Source organism: Corvus moneduloides, chromosome 15, assembly GCF_009650955.1.
Source record: "Corvus moneduloides isolate bCorMon1 chromosome 15, bCorMon1.pri, whole genome shotgun sequence".
Classification (NCBI taxonomy): domain Eukaryota; kingdom Metazoa; phylum Chordata; class Aves; order Passeriformes; family Corvidae; genus Corvus; species Corvus moneduloides.
Genome location: NC_045490.1, coordinates 16,074,167 through 16,090,875, shown reverse-complemented (window position 1 = coordinate 16,090,875; position 16,709 = coordinate 16,074,167). Strand labels below are relative to the sequence as shown.

The window sequence follows — 16,709 nt, the reverse complement described above, 5'->3', positions numbered from 1 at the left end:
TCAACAGCTGTCTGATAGAGAAAACCTTTATCTCGCCTCTCCCAGGTTCCCATCCAACACCGGTCTCAGGAGGTGGGGAAGAAGGGGAAAAAAACCAGAATTCACTCCTGACCGAGAGTCTCACCTAATCCACCGCGTGTGGAAAATTACTGCCACCGCACGGAGCCCAGCCTGGCCCCCTTCCCACCCACGCCAGCCAGTGACTGCTCCTAAGGCTTTTGTGCCTGGCTTTTTTTCTCTCCTCTTCCTGCTGGGAGAATGGGAACTTCAGCGTTTGGACAAACCCTTGAGAAAACAACTTCACACGTGCTTGGGGCACTGAGTCGGTTTTTTATTTAATTTTGCCTCATCCTGAGACGGATTTGCCCGGAATTGCTGTGCAGGCTGTGAAAGCCCCCCCAGCCCCCCAGCACACTGCCCAGACCAGGGGCCACTCGTGCCAGTAGCTTTGCTGGGAGCCTGTTAAGCTGTGCCAGCACTGCAGGCTATGGCACCAAGCTTTGCCCCTCCAGGCACGAATCCAGCCTGGCAATGCCACCAAGTCCCACTCAGCCCTGGCCACCTCACAGCCACACTTCCACCCCAGAGATGATGTGAAAAAGCTCTCCAGGCTTGTGTTGAGCTTCAGGACAGGTGAACTCCCTCCTCTGCTCAGTACAGGCACAATAAGGTGAGGAGCCACCTCTGCCACCCCAAGATATCTGCACAGGGACCTCTAGAAATGAAGGTTGCCCACCTTGGGTTGCTCCTGCACAGGCAGAGAGACCAAGGCACTGCCAAGCTTCCCCTGAGATCTGCAACATGTCCTTCAGCATCCCATCATACCCTGGGATCCACTGAAAGGGTTGCCAGGCACTGGAACCAGCTGCCCTGGGAAATGGTGGAGTCACCATCCCTGGAAGGGTTAAAAATGCAGAGATGCAGCACCTGGGGACACGGTTTGGTGGTGGCCTTGACAGTGCTGCGTGAATGGTTGGACTGGATGATCCTAGAGGGCTTTTCCAACCTCAATGAATCCATGAGTTCACTGCTTGGACCCTTGCTGGCCCCAAGGAATGAAGGCACCAGGCTGTGCTTGTGCTCTCCGGAGGGGCTGTGCCATCAGCATCTCCTCTTGTCCCCAGCACGTGCACGGTCCTGTGGCACACTCACCGGCCATTTGCAAACTCTCAGTCCTGGAACTGGGATTAAAGACACACAAGTGCAGAGTTTCTTCCCATCTGGATGCTCTGGACAGAGCTTTGCCTGAAGGAGGAGGTGCACAAAGCTTCCCACACTGCTGACTGGGAAGAAAGGATTGTTCTCCCTAGAACACAGTTGGGGAAGTTGAGTCACAGGGCAGTAAACCTCAGAGCTCAGAGAAAGATTGTTTGGCTAATTTTGTCTTGCCTGTGAATACCAGGCAGAAGGAAACAGAAGTGCAAATTGTTTCCTATGGCAAATAAACCCCCAAGAACCACACATTTCGCCTCCTGTGTTCTCTTCTCACATCGTCCAATGGTCAGTTCAGACCAAGGCATTGCAACCCCTGTGCCACGTGTGACCCCAAACTCCTCCTCATCACTCTGGGATTGGTTGGATAAATCACAGGGAATTTGCTTTCTTCATTCCTCAAATTATTTTGGAGCTATAAAGGACTTCCAGCCCAGCTTCCAAGCTCAATCTGTGTGATCTTGCCCAGGGCCACTGAGATCTGAGCCCTGGGGACACTCAGTGATCGATCGGAGGCCTGGACACACTCTGTGATCACATCCCTCTGGCAGAGCTGATGGCGCTCACCCCACCTGAGAGCTGGGGGGGAGGGAGATGGAGACACAAGGGTGCAAACCCTTTCCTCAGTCAGCAAAGGCCATACCTGCCCGTGCACACCCCGAGCGCACAAATAAAACTGCAGCACCCCCACAGCGGGGCTGGTGCCAAGCATTTATAGCCCAATGGCACCTGAAGTCCCTCCCCAGGCCCAGGAGAGGGGAGGCAGCTGCAGCCTGGCTGCCTGGGTGGAGAGAAGGGAGAAAAACCCGGCTGCTTTGGGCAAATAAAGCAGTGGGAGGCTGGGTTCACGCTCGGGTGGGTCAGCGTGGTGCTCCCCAGCAGCGTGCTTTGGGAAAACCAACTCCCTCCACAGTGTCCCTGCCACCACCACTGGGAGCCCCAGGAGGGACATGGCACAGGACCAGCCCACACACGGCCAGGGGTCAGTTGCCATCACTGGCAGGATGCTCAGAGGTCCGTGGACTAGCTGGAATAATCCTTTGCTAAGATGGAATGCTGGATAGCATTTTCTGAAGTGTCTTCAGTATTTAAGGGCCCAGATCTGTGAAGGAATGGAAATTGAAGGAATGAGGTACCTAAATAAGAGCAAGGCACTCGAAAGCCACTCTGGATCAGGCTTTTAATTTACCATTTAACCATACAGTAAGAAAGCCTCTTGAAAGATAAGGGCTGTGTTGTAAAGAGGCAGGAGGCATCTGTCTAACCTGGTCCCCCTTTTCCATCGGGGCCAGTGCCAGGCACCTGGGGAAGCGATTACAAATGTGGTTGGCATGTGAAACGTTTGCTTGCTCCCCTGATCTCCAGACATCCATGGAGCAGGGTTTTCTGAGCTGGAGAGGTGCTGCCTTTCTCCTTAAGAGCTCTCCATGGGCTTTTTCCTTGTGTCTTTGAACTCTCACACCTCCCATGCGAAGTGGGAGCACCCGCTCCCCCTGCAGCATGGAGCTCTCCTTAAGGATGCTCCATGGAACAGACATCTCCTCGGGTTTCCTTTGAACCTGGCCCCTACTAACTGTGCTTCACCTAGATCCTGGTTGATATATGAGAAAAGGAGCGAACAACCATCCGTCTTCCCCCTGCAGCATGGAGCTCTCCTTAAGGATGCTCCATGGAACAGACATCTCCTCGGGTTTCCTTTGAACCTGGCCCCTACTAACTGTGCTTCACCTAGATCCTGGTTGATATATGAGAAAAGGAGCGAACAACCATCCGTCTTCCCCCTGCTGCTCAGAGGTCTCTGCCTCCAGGAGCCAGATCTTCCACCACCAGCAAGGATGGTCCCGATGGCATGGGAACAAAATGACTTCACTCTCCTTGTTGTGGATGGCTTTGGACAGTTTTCTTTTCCATCCCTGACCAAAAAAAAGAAACACAGGAAGAAAGTCCAGTTCTGCCCCATTTTTTGGCTCACAGCAGTTCACAAGTGACCTTGGAGCTCCCCATTGTGCTGAGAGCGGCTCCAAACCTCAGCGCTGCTCCCAGAGGTGGGGAAACGGAGCCACAGGGCAATTACTTAGACTTCTTCTGGTCACCTGGTAACTCCACACAAGACAGTTAAAAAAGGCTCCCAAAACCCAGTCTGGCCAACACCACTGGAGCAATTACATTCTGCTTTTCCTTGGGTGGATTTATCCTCACCAGCACTGCTTACTCTCATTACAAGCTTTTAGCATCCAAAACAGCAAGAACAGGTAAACTGAGGCACCAGAGGGGCTCCTGCAGCCTAAACAAAACCCCACAGAAAGGTGGTAACACAGGTGTAGATACCCCCCACACCTGAACCCCTTGCCCCCTGACCTGGCAGGATACCTGGGGACACGGGATGGCAGTGGCTGGGCAGAGGGGACAGCGGTTGGCAGTGGCTCACAGAGGGGCTGTTCCGTAACGCAGGAGCCCGGCAGCCAAGGCAGGGATGCAGAGGCAGGGAATCAGAGGCAGGGGCATCACCAGCACGGGCTCCCCAGCCCCAGCCAGGCAGCTGATTAAAATGCAGTCCGGCCACCCCGGGCCTGTCCCCACCGTCTCCCGGCTTTAAATAATAGCTTAATTATCTCATTTACATTTGGCTCCTTTCAGGGAGGCACTGCAGTTGATTAACATTTTCCCTCCCGGTGTCTTGCTCTGTGTCCCTGCTTCATCCCACCCTTCCCAGGCTGCGGTCCCACTCCCCCAGGCACGGCTCCCTGCTCCCACCGGGGTCACCCAGCGCCGCTGCCTCCAGCCCCACTCCTCCCGCAGAGTCAGGGCTCTCCAGGGCTCTGGAAATGCCAGGACTCAGCTTGCAGATGGCCACAACAGATGCAGATGCTGGAGGATGGGAATCAGTGTCCTGGCTGGGCAGTCGTGGGATGAAGGCTCTCCTCATCTTCTCTCGGTGTCCTGCCATTGCTTTGCTGCCGGCGCTGCCCCTGATCTCTCCCCACGTTCCTGCTTCCACCCCTCACTGGGCAGCTTTTAACTTTCTTTTTTATCTTCTCTTTTTAAATCTCCTTTGAACGCTCCAGCCAAACACTGAATTCCTTTGAAGAAGAAGAAAATGTCTCTGTGGGTTGCCCTTTCTCACCGGCTGGAGTTGTGAGAGATCCCAGTGCCCAGCCTGAGAGCCCTGTGGCTCCCCCAGCCCCAGGCACATCCCCAGGGGTGTTCCTGGAGGAGACCAGGGCTAGAGGCATCACCAGCCCTCGCCTCCCAGACCCTCCAAGCCCTGTCAGGTTGCCCAGAAAAGCCAGTTTGTGCTCCTTCATCACATGGGGTCTCTGGGACAAATTATTGTCCCCTGCCTCACTGAAGGGGAGATTTTGCAACAAAATTTATGTGTAATTATCTTCCCAGGCCCCAAGGCCATGAGGCAGAGGAGGAGCCAGGAGGATGTGTGTGGACTCCCTGCTCTCCCCACCAGTCACACCATACCCCGAACTGGGACAGGACCCCACAGACAGGGGCAGGGAGGTGATGCCACCAGAGCCCCATCCCACTGATGCTGGGCGATATGGATGTCCTCAAGGCTCTTCATTAAACCTGCTCATTGCTGCATGAGCCCGTGGCCCAGCAGCCCCTTTTCCCCCTCCTCTCATCCCCCTTCCCTGGCTCCCTGCATCCCTCCCCAGGCTTGGCACAGCCAGCCGAGCCGCAGCACAGCACTGCGGACCCCGCTGCTGAATCCCAGCCTCCTGCGTGACTGCCAGGCATTTCCAGATAGTCCTATTGATCCTGTGGAGCCTCCAAACCCCCCATCCCTGCTGCTAATTTAGCCGGGACAGCCGCGCCGTCCCTCCTCCCTTTGATCCGCTCCCTCCCGCTCCCTTCAAACAGCCCCCCACTGCCAGGAGAGTTTGTGCTCGGTGCAGAGGTGCTCTTTTTGGAACATATATTTTTAATGGGTATTTCAGACGTGACGCAGGCACGAGGGAGTAATTCTCCCGTGCCCCGGTATTTACATATTTTCCAGCACAGGCAGGGGAAGGTTTCACGGAGGGAGCCCGGCAAACGGGAAGGAAAGGAGCTTTGTGCTTTGTATCGCCAGGGCCCAATTACAGCCTGAAAGGCGAGGAGCCCATCCGGGTATTGCCCTCTCCAGCCAGTCCAGGCTGTAATTACAGTCCTCGCCAGGCTCAGCAGGGTCTGGGAAAAAAATAGATCTCGAGAGCTCCACAAATGATCACTAGCTCTCTCTTCGGGGCACGGGGATTTTAGGGCACCATCTGCTCGCTCTTCTCTGCCAACACAGATCCTAAAAACTGCTGGGTTTCACCTGGTTCCTGAGAGAGAAGGAGAGCAAGGGAGAGCCCCAAGGCTCCCCGCTGTGCTGGAAGTGAGGGATGGGAGACTGGGACTGGGGAGGTGATGCTGCAGGGATGTGACTGGTGGTACTGCCAGGGGGCTTAGGGCGGGATGTGAGAGGAGATCCCACAGAGAAAAGGGGGTGGGAGGTGTGCAGGGAAGCTGGGATGAGGTTTCCCACTCCCACTGGGACTGACCTGCCTGCAGATGGACATGACTCCCAGCCTGGGGCATCGCTCTGCTGGTGCAAGCCCAGGTGCTGGCGGGAGCCCTGGGAGGGCACCTGTGTTACCAGAGGGGCAGCACCCAGCCAGCACCCCCTGGGCAGGTCACACCACAATTTGGGTCACTTCTGAAGCCCACACAAGCCATTCAGGCCACCAAATGGTACCCCCAAGCTGCTCGCAGGCTTGGCTGCCCTCAAGGTGGTTCCCACCGTGGAGACAGGGGGTGTGGCAGCAGAGGGTGGTGGCATTGCTGCCTGAGGACCTGTGCTGGGAAGCTGGGAGGGCAGAGTGCTGGCTCACCAGGGAATCAGTCTCTGTGACTGGGGGGACTGGGACGTGCCATTGACCACAGTAAAATCTGATGGCGACAGCATTTTCCACTGTTCCAGGGCAGTTTCTGGGCAATGAGTGGGAAAACTAAGCTGCAGAAAGAGTAGGAAAAGGCAAAAAGAGCTATATGGAAAAATAGATGGAAATGTATGAGAATCATGGTGTGGTTCATGGGGCTGCCCTGTGCAGGGCCGGGAGATGGACTCAATAGTCCTTATGGGTCCCTTCCAGTTCAGGATATTCCATGATTCTGCGATACTGTGTATTGTGCTAAGACCAGCAAGCTCTGGGTTTGAGCCAAACCAGCAAATACTGAAGTGGTGCAAGTGAGTGAGCCAGGTTTGACCTTCAGGCTCTGCTAGGACTAAAGTAACGTGCAAGGGGAGGGTCCGTCCCACTAAACTTAACTCCCAGAGAACCGCCACGCTGCTCTCGACACATAAACTGTGTTTTCTTTGAATCTCTTTCAGTCTCAAAGTCCTGCCTGGCAATTATACACATTTTCAGGTCTGAATTTGTTGGCCTGTCTCTAGACATATGCTGTATGATATGATATGGAGCATTTGGGCATAGATTTCCGTGCAGCAGCGCCGTCTGCTTCCGAGCGCTCCCGCTGTGGCTCTCTCTGCTCCTTCAGCTCTCTGAAACCTACAGATTAATATTTTGATGTACAGGATGCTGGTTCTGCATCTCAGCATGGGCAGGGAAGGGGTAAACCCGAATCCAGCAGAGCAGAGAGGGCACCTGGGACAGTTTGGGATAGGGTGAGCAGTTCTGTCACCACAGCAGGGTGCAGGTCACCCACCTCTCCCATGCTTTTCCCCATAATGTTCACCATAAACATCCCAACATCAGTGAGGGGGACCATGACTGTTCCTGCAGTCAGGGAATGGGATGTGGCAAGCTCTATGGGGTGCATTAAATCCAGCCTCATGCCTTGCTTTCCAGAGTTGTCCACACAATGAACCACCCAGGACAGCGGCACGTTTCCTGCTGCCCTCCCCAGCCTTGTCCAGGATTTTTGGGCATGAGTATCATTCAGAGAAATAGTGGGGCTGATCAGAAGCTGATTCTGGTTCCCATCAGTAGGTCCCAGAGTTAAAATCCAGCTGTTATTGTGGCAAAGACAGTCCAAGGAAAAGCAGAAACTGCAGACAAGGTTGTGCACCCAGACGTGACAGGGTGATGACTGCAGCTCCCAGCACCCTCCGGATGTGAGGGCCGGCTCTGCCACTCTCCTGCCTTTCCCTCAGCACAGGACCTGGCTCTCTGCAGGATCCCCCCCATGAGGACAGGTTGCAGCAAGGGTCGAGGGCAGATTTCCCTCTTTGGGGAGCACACTGAGGGTCTGACCAGGGTGAGTACCCTCAGGCACACCCCAAAAGGCTGGGTGGGCAGAATCTTGTCAAATCAACCTACAGTTCCTCCTGGAAATGGCTCCTGAGGTTCCCACTTGGCAGCCAGGCACTGAGTGTGGCTCTGGGTCATGAGCAGGGCCACAGCACGTCCTGGCTAGAGCCCTGCATTTCCCACTGGCCAGCAGACCACCCTGTCCCACAGGCTGTGCCCAGCCCTGGGAGCTTCCTGGGCTTGGGGGGCATCCGGCTGAGTGAGGAAGAGCCATTCCAGAACTACAGGCACAGAGATCCCCTCCAGCATGGGGCCCAGTCCCTGCAGCAGGGAGGTTCTGCGGGCCAGTTTGGAGGCCAGATTGGAGATGTCCCTGCACCTTGTTTCCTCTTTGGAAAGCTCTTCTTGCCACCAGGATAAGAGGAAGGACACCTGGGGCTGCTCCCAGCAGCTGCCAGTGAGGCAGAGGTGGCCAAGCCTGACCCCCACCATGTTTCAGCACAAGTATGGCACCCAGCAAGGTGTCAGTCCCCAGTGAGTCCATCCCAGCTCCCAGCTTTGCCTCCCAGTGCAGGAGGGAGACCCTGGCTGAGCCTGGTGTCCAGCCCGAGGTCTGCCAGCTGCCTTCCCAGCAGTGTGTAGGGTGAGGGGCTGAGGTTACCTGGTTCCTTGCTGTGCTCTGCTCCTCCTGGTTTGGCCCTGATGGAGCCACGAGTGGTGGTGATGGCTTGTGCATCCCTTCTGACGAGGTCTCGCAGCCCAGGAGACCCTACAGTCCTCAGGCTGGAGGGAACCAGGCCGTGAGACCAGAGCCTTGCCTGTGACCCTCTCAGGAGTGCCAGCACTGTTGTTTAAGGGCTAAAGGAGGTCCTGAGCCACACAGTGGGAAATGTCACAAGTCTCCACATCAGGACTTCTCCAAGTCCCATCTACCAGGGAGCTCCAGCTGAGTGAGTCCTGGACCAGGTGTCTGCACCACTGAAACCCCTTCCCAGCCCCAAATTCCACGAGTGGCACGCTGTCTGCTGCCTCACCCCACCAGCCTGTGCTCGGGGCCACAGGAGGACGAAGTGCCCCCTGGAGCCCACCGTGCTGCCGAGCCCTGGCCCCCACCTCCCTGCACACCACTGCCCCTAAAAAGCCAAAGCCACATGCCTTGCTCCCAGCTGCTGGAGAACAGCCAGGAACCACTTCCAGACTGCGTCACCATATTCACGGCCTCTCTTGGGCTATATTTAGTTTTGTGACTGCAGGTTTTTCTGGACGTCGAGTTGCTAAAGAACTGGCACTCCCCACTCAAAGCAGCGCGCATCCCGAAGGAGAGCTGAGCTGGGAGGGGGGAGCTGAGCAGGAAGGGGGGATCTGAGCTGGGAGGGGGGAGCTGCACAAGCTGAAGGAACCCTGAGCATCCCCCAGGTGAGGTTTGCCTTGCTGACAGGAACAACCAGCACTCGGCAATTTCAGCCCTCTCCGTCTCCTCTGCAGGGAGGTGCATGTGGAGCTGGGGAGCTTGTGCAGAGCCAATTTCGTTTTGCCATAGCCAGCAGATCTGGAGAGGATGCGAACCTCAGCGCCAAAAGCTGCCTTGCAAAGAGGTCACAGAAAACACGGAGGGAGGAACCGTGGCAGTGCTGCACATCAGCACAGCCTTCCCAGCCACTGTGGTCCGCAGGTTTTTATGAGTCTGAGCTCAGAGACACTGACTCAACCACTGCAGCCTCCCTCTGGTCCCCCGAGGCCCCGAGTGCCCCAGACTGGCCTGCAGCACAGCAGGGGATGGCAGGAGTGCATCTCTGGGCATCCCGCTGGGTCCCTTTGGCTCAGGCACAGCTGGGCGGCTGCCAGACCTTGTGATTCTCCTTCTGCTTCACTCTGGTACCTGGGACGGTCCTGGGATGGGACACGTGCCCAGGAGATGCCATGGATGGGGTATGGCCTCTATCAAGTCCGATGTCCTAGTGCAGAAGAGGGGCAGCTCTGAGCAACCCGCTCTGGTGGAGGGAGGATGGCCCTGCCCATGGCAAGGGGTTGGAATGAGAAGAGCTTTAAGGTCCCTTCCAACCCAAACCACTCTCAGATTTTATTCTATGGTTCTATGAAGCCAGTGCATGGTGATCCATGGCCTTAGATATGGTTCAGCCACATACTTCCAGCCTTCAGGACCCCAAAAACTGCTCTGGAGTTCATTGTGTGAGGAGGTGGAGCAGTCCTGGAATGTCATCCTTCCTACGAGCCCATCCATGTTGACCTCAGCATAGAGTGGCAGACTTTTCCAGCTCAGAGGGGACCTGAGGAGGTCTCTAGTTCAACCTTCTGCTCAAAGCAAGGTCAACTGCAAGACCTCATTGCCCAGTGGGGCTTGAAAACCTCACAGGATGGAGACAGTCCAGCTTTCCTGGGCAAGCTGATGATGCTTGGCTGCCTTCATGGAAAAAAGTGTGTCTTTATCACCAGTCTGAGCTTCTCTTACCTTACACCTGTTGTCTTTCTTCCTCTCACCATGAACTGCTCTGAAGAGTCTGGCTGTCTTCTCAAACACCTCTTCATAGGTACTGCACGGCTGCTTTAGATCCCTCTGAATCCTTCCTTTCTCAAGGATAAATCTCCCACTGCTGTTCTCATCATCCTGGAAAGGGGAGGAACTACCTTCAGGAAGAAAAGAAAAAAAATACAAAAGAAAAAAACAAAAACAAAAGAAAAAACCAAAGGGAAAAAAAAATAAGATTAAAAAAAGGAAAGAGAACTACTCCAAACTCTTGTGACCCTCTTTACTCCAACCCCACTAAAAGTGAAGGCCAATGAGAAGATCCCATCACATCATACTCTGGGCTGCTCTAAGAATCAGGAACAATAAATCAACTGACTTCAGTCCAAGATGTTCCCAAGTCTTTGCTGACACCAGATAACACAGGGCTGTGAATATTCCCAGCCTGGAACACCTCTGAAGGAAAAGAAGCTACTGTCGGCAAGGCAGGGAAGCAGAGATACTTAATAGGTAAAACAAGGGGAAAGGAGGCTCCAGAGGTCTCAGGTAAATCCGTTAATCCCACCATGACTTCATTTTCCCTGCTTTTCCTGAGGAACCAGTGGCTGAATGCACAAAGTATCTGCACAGAGAAGCAATTGCTGCCTGATCCTCTTGTCCTGGCTGAGTCTTCTGCCCTGTGCTGATTTCACAGTCCCTCAGCGTGAGCCAAACCCAAAAATCAGTGCTCACAATCACCAAGGTGAGCTCTCCAGAAGGCGAGCTATATCTTTTTCCAGGTTGATGACAAGATTAAGAGGCGCTGGAGGCACAGGAGTTAGCTCCATCCATCAGAAGCAGATGTGGCTATCACCAGCATCAACCATCATCAACCATCTTCCCCCTGCCTCCAACAGTGTCCCTACAATGTCTCCTCAACCAGCACTGAGCGAGGCCAGCCCTGGTCACGGAGCCAGCAGCTCCAGACGTGGCAGCTGTGGACAGGTAGGCTGGAGACTGGAAGCGAGCAGGGATGTAGAAGGTGTGATGGAAACAGGTGGCTGAGAGCAGTGGGGAGGCCAGGGGGTGTGAGGAGGAACAGGACATAACCAGAGGTGACAAGGCAGGAGTGACCATGAGTTTTGGGTCTGCTGGAGAGGACCAAATCCCATGACAGGAGGCCATTGGGAGCTGGCATGAAGGTGAGAGCAATCCAGGAAGCCTTTGGAAGCCACCAGCAAGACTTAAAGAGGGTCAGGAGATTGTAGGTTTCATCTCAAGCTACTCATTAGCCACAAGGACTCTGGCCTTTCAACCAGACTAATTACTGATTGCTCAAAGGATAACACTTCCCACAGCTGCTAAACTTGCTGACACTGGGCCCTGGATGTCTTCTATTCTGGGAAGGGGGAGTGGAGTCTCCTAGTGTGAACTTGTGGAGCTGGGCAAAGCCACACTGGAGCAGAGATAAAGTCAAGGACAGCTGCAGCTGCTTGGCAATTGTTCAAAACGAGCCACGAGTCACTGACTTGGCTATTCTGGGACGAGCTGAAGAGCCAGAGCTGGGGAGAACGAATTCATAGCCTGCTCACAGAGAAATGGACTGCCGCAAGCCTGGACCTGAGCAACGCCCAGGCACGTTCATCAGGGACCTGATGGGAGAGTGCAAAGCTCCATCCCTGGTCACCAGCGAGGAGCCACGGCTGCAGCTCTGCCTTGGGATTGATCCACCAGACCAGCAGGGGTGAGCCACACAGGCTCCCCGAAAGTCACAGAGAGAAATCGCTGCCTCGAGGGCTTTTCGACCCTTCAAGTTGCCTGAAATTGGGTCAAAGCCTTTGCCCAGGGCAGCCATGCCAGCCTACAACTGCTGCTGAATCTTCTAGAGAACCTAGCAGAGATTTCCCAAGTTGGAATTTATTGGGGATGGGCTGGATGGAGCCCGTCATATCCCCCGAATCTGCAACCAGTGACCAGAGTAATCCTCTCAAATCTTTGCCTAAGGCTAGAACCTGGATTGTTTATGTGCTGTATTTCCCAGCTTTTGGGTGGGACCACTGGGGTGGGAGGCTCTGATGTGCCCCAGCAAAGGTCTGTTCCCTGCCTCCAGCAATCCCAGTGTCACTGGGACTGACCTGACCCCTCCACACACCCCAGTGCAGGTCACCTCCAGAGCTGCAAGACTCAGATAGACAATTACGCTCGTTGGGAGCTCACCCAAAGGACACCAGGCCTTTTGAGGTCAGTCACTGCATATGCTGGAAAGCAGATATGATCTCATTAGGCAAATATTTATGATCAATATTGTCCACTCTCTGGCAATGAACAGCATCACTTGGAGCAAGAAGCTCTCCAGGGATGGATGTGGGTTAACAGAAGAGCCTGGGCCGAGTGTGAACCTCTGCTCACCTGGCTTGAAAACACCTACATTTATCCTAAATATTTTTTTCACGATTCGCCAGGAGATTAATTAGCTGCTTGGAAACCCCAGACATTAATTATTGATTATGCAAAAGATTTTGTTCATCACAGTTGCTGAGCTTGTCAGTGCTGTGGGACAGGATGGCTGAGGACATCAGGATGGAGAGGAAGTCTGGGTGGGCCCTGGAGAATGAGTGGATTTGCCACCCGTTTCCCATGGTGGGGCCTCTCCGCGAGGTAGAACAGCTCCAAAACAGGAGTCAAGCGCGGCAGCGAGATCCCAACTCAAACCCAGCTGCCCTGAGGGGCAGGGAACTGAGGCAGAGGACAGCGCGACCCGTTCAGGAAGCAGACCCAGGACCCCCTGCGCCCTGGGGCGCTTGAGCTGACGCTTGGAGCTGCTGAGGGGAGATATCCACCATCGCCTCCCCCTCGCACGGACACGCCGGCTCCACCGACACAGCCCGGCTGCCAGCAGGCCTCTCCTCTCCCCGGTTCCCCGGGCAGAAGGAGCCGCAGCCGCGGCGCGACGCGGCGAGCGCGGGTGGCAGTGATAAACCTCCTGCAACGCCCGGCAATTAATCTTGCGGAGCGGTGAGTCAGAGTCACCCGGAGCTTCCTCCCCTCACCCAGAGCCAGCCACCGCCGTCTCCAGAAGCTCTCGGCTCCAGGGACCTGCAGATGCCACCTGGTTGGGGAGAGGGAATTTTTTTCGTGCTGTGCCATCACTGAGAGGTGCCGGATCCCCCTCCGGACCTCTCCGCTGCGCCCAAGGCAAACAAGACCCACTGATACCCACATGTGCCCGCCTGTCTCTGCAGAGGAGTGGGGTGCTTTATTCCCAGCTTCTCTGGCCATCAGGAAGGCGAGAGGGAGATGCCGTCCTCATGATAAAGCCCATATAAAAAAGGTGTCAAAAGCCAGAGGGGTGGAGGAGGAGGGAAGGACTGAAACAAAGCCCCCGGGAGGGATGGGTATATTTAACTCCCACCGAGAAAATGCCCCCGCACATTTTCTCCCTGTTCCCACCCCCAAAATCAGCGGTGCTCCCCAAACTTTCCCAAGCTTTCCCGGGGAAAAGCCTCTTCCCGCCTTGCCCTAGGCATGAATGCAGTTTGCAGTTTTAACAGCAGATGTCTCTCCTATTATGATTTATAAAAATGCTTAAAATAAATAATGCAAACATATTTACAGGAATGAATTCCTGCTCCTGAGCGCGTTTGTCACTCGGAGGCTCCCGAGCAGGAGCGCCTCGCCGCCTGAGTGCCTCCCGCACAGCCTCCCCGCTGCCCCCCCCCGCCGCCCCCTCCCGCCGGCGCTGCGGCGGCTGCCAGGAGCCCAGGGCAGGGTGGCCAAATCCCAAATCTCCCCCCCACACCCCCCCCGCCCCTCCCCAAACCCCGGGTCTGGGCCCACACCAGCGTTTCAATACAAATGTTGTATAATCAACGTGTTAAATATTTAAAATGGTCGTGCAGGAGAGCTGCCCGGCGGTGCCTGATTTCACACATCCTGACAATTTCACGGACCTCTGGGCTTACGTTTCTTGGCAAATAATGAAAGGCGGTGGGAGCCCCCTTCCTCGAAGGGCACGTTGGGGAGGTTTGCCCTGGCCGCAACTCCTTCAAACGCGATGCGACTTGTGCAGCGCCTCTCCCACCTCCGCGCCCAGCCATGTCCAATGCTTTTAAGCGTGACCTTCGCGCGGGGCGGATGCAGCCGTCACGCCGCCGAGGTGACTCAAAGGCAGAGCGGGGGGCCGGGGAGGGGGGGATCGGCCGGGGGCAGCTGCCGGCAGAGCCGGCGCTTCCAATGGAGCAACTTTTCCATGGCCGTCCCCGCAGCCGCGCTCTTTCCGGCGTGGTGCACACAAAGAGCCGGCGTACCTGCGGTGATGCGAGTGGCCCAATTACCGCTCCGCACCCAGCCTGGCCGTTTCCATAGCTTCACAGCACAGCGCTTCCCTCTCCCGAGGCCATCGGAGCAGGACCCGGCATCTTATCAGCGATCATCCTGCCACGCAGCGCTCCTCCGGGCCCTACCTGCCGACGGCCAGTCTCGCCGGCAACGCAGGATAATATCTTTTCCCACCAGAGCCGTGCGATGATTTCTTCCCGCTGCTATTTTGTCTTGCTTCCAAAGCCTCTTGCGTAACCGGTGCTGAGGAAGCAGAGCACAAAGCAGGGCAGCTACAGGAGCTCCCCCGAGCAGGGGATGGGGTGAGAGGCTGTCCCAACCCAGAGGACACCCCACGAGGCTCTGGTGCTTCAGTCCTGCCTAAGGAAGGGTGAGAGGAGGCATCTAAAAGGACTAATGTGTCTCCCTGGCCAACCCCACTGTGAAGCTGAGCCAGGAGGACAGGGAGGTGGAGGGCAGGATTTTCTCCCCAGTGAGCCAGATCCTGCCTGGATGAGAGCTCCATGGGAGCCCAGAACCACACCCTCTCAAAACAGGCACAGATTTTGGGCTGGAAAGCCTGCTCCAGGAGGAGTGGGGGTGTTTGTGGTCTCCTGAGGGGGTGACTTGCTCCAATTCCTTGCCTTCTTGCAGGTTGCCTCAGCAAGGAGCAGAAGCACAGGGCATGCAGAGGCACAAGGTGTCTCTGCTGTGACCTTTGTCATGGTGGAGAGACACATTCCAGATAGCACAAGCAGGAAAATCACAAAGTGAATACCCTGACATTTTCCCAGTGAGGGTCTTGTGTCCTTCCCCGCCTCACCCAGAGGCACAGCCAGTGCTGCACTTCCCACCCACCCTGCCTCCACTTCCCAGCTGCAGAGCTGGATCCGTGGGCAAAGCCAGGAGAGAGAGCTACCTGATGTAAGCAGGTTGAGCCCCATCCTGGTGGCCATGCTGCACAGCCCAGCAGGACGGGAGCAGCACACCCAACAAAGGTTGCTCAGCACGCTGCATCCCCTGGGTGATGATGCAGGAAGGGCAGATCCTGACACGGATCCATCCACAACTTCCCAAGCAGGCTGGAATTGTTCACACTGATAGTTCATCACCAAAATCTCTCATTTCAGAGGGGCTCTAATTATTTCTCTCTGGTGACCAGCAGTAGGACCTGGAGAATGGCGGAAGCTGTGTCAGGGGAGGGTCAGGTTGGAATTTTGGAAAAGGTTCTTCATCCAGAGGGTGGTTGGACACTGAACAGGCTCCCCAAGGAAGTGGTCATGGCCCCAAGGCTGCCAGAGTTTGTTTGGGATTGTTGGGGTGTCCTGTGCAGGGCTGGGAGTTGGAGACTATGATTCTTATGGATCCCTTCCAGGTCAGGATATTCCATGATTCTATGATTCTATGATCTGTGAATTTGGGCTCCATCTGAATGGACAAGGAGCATCTGTTACCTTGGGATAAGCAAAGTGCTTATTTTTCATTTCTCTGGTATTAGAGGAACTTTGCAACTTTTCACTTGCCACCTAGAAAAGTCATTTATATCACTAATGGATAAAACCAAGGGCTTCCTGCTGTTCAAAGCAACACTTTTTTGTTTCAGAAAGAATATCTAGAACAGTTCATTTTGGGTTGACCCAAAGTTATTTCTTTCCCCTGGGTTTTTGATTTAACAGCCCAAACAATACAACCCCACTCATTCTCCCAGCCCAAGGATACTTTTTGCCACACATGAACTGCCTGCTTGAAATTTTCCATGCTTTGTGGCTGAGTCAGACTACATTTTTCTCTCCAAAATTTAAGCAAAAACTCATTTCTGAGAAGAGAGCTTTGCCCACCAAGCAGGACCATGAAGCTTTCCCACTGCCTTGCCTGGAATCAGGAATGAGATGGCTGTGCTGGGCCTTGCTCCATTTCCCAAGGAGCTGCACATGCATTCGGGGGAATTATCAGCCTCTGGGAATGGTTGTTTGCAGAGTAGCTTTTAGACTGGCAATGCCACAGAATTTGCTCAGCCTCTGGAAAACTGGGATCTCCCAGGGAGAGGAGGGCAGCCAGGAGGAGGGACATGGTGGAGCATCACTGTGCCCAGAAGCTGATTCCCAGGGAAAGGGCACAGCCAGGGTCCGTAGGGATGAGATGCTCCCAGCCCTCGTGATGAGACTCAAGGACTTTGCAAGGTGGAGGTGGCATGTTTGTGTTTTCTCTTCTTTCTGGTTTTTTTTTTTTTTTGCCCTAATCTCTCTCTGCCAGGTTTGAAAGCTGCACCTGCAGGACAGTTCCAACTCTGGTATGAACTCACCTGCTTCACGCCTCGCCCGTGAGGGTACAGCCTCCTGGATCCCACCTGGGGGCAAAGAGAGGTGATGATGCCACGGATGGTGAGGAGGGAATGGCTTCCTCCAGGACCTCACACCATCAGAAGGGTTTCATTTCCCAGCAGAGCTCCAGAGGCAGCTGCAGAAGGA

The 16,709-nt window shown here is 55.0% G+C and overlaps 1 long non-coding RNA gene across 1 annotated transcript; it reads right to left on the bottom strand.

Moving 5' to 3' along the window:
- Positions 1-321: 321 nt before the first annotated feature.
- On the bottom strand, positions 322-15,008 carry LOC116451650. The gene is made up of 3 exons (XR_004243266.1): positions 14,232-15,008; positions 9,931-10,106; positions 322-4,292 (listed from the first exon to the last, which is right to left on the bottom strand). It is a non-coding gene; the product is annotated as an uncharacterized LOC116451650 (long non-coding RNA).
- Positions 15,009-16,709: the final 1,701 nt, after the last annotated feature.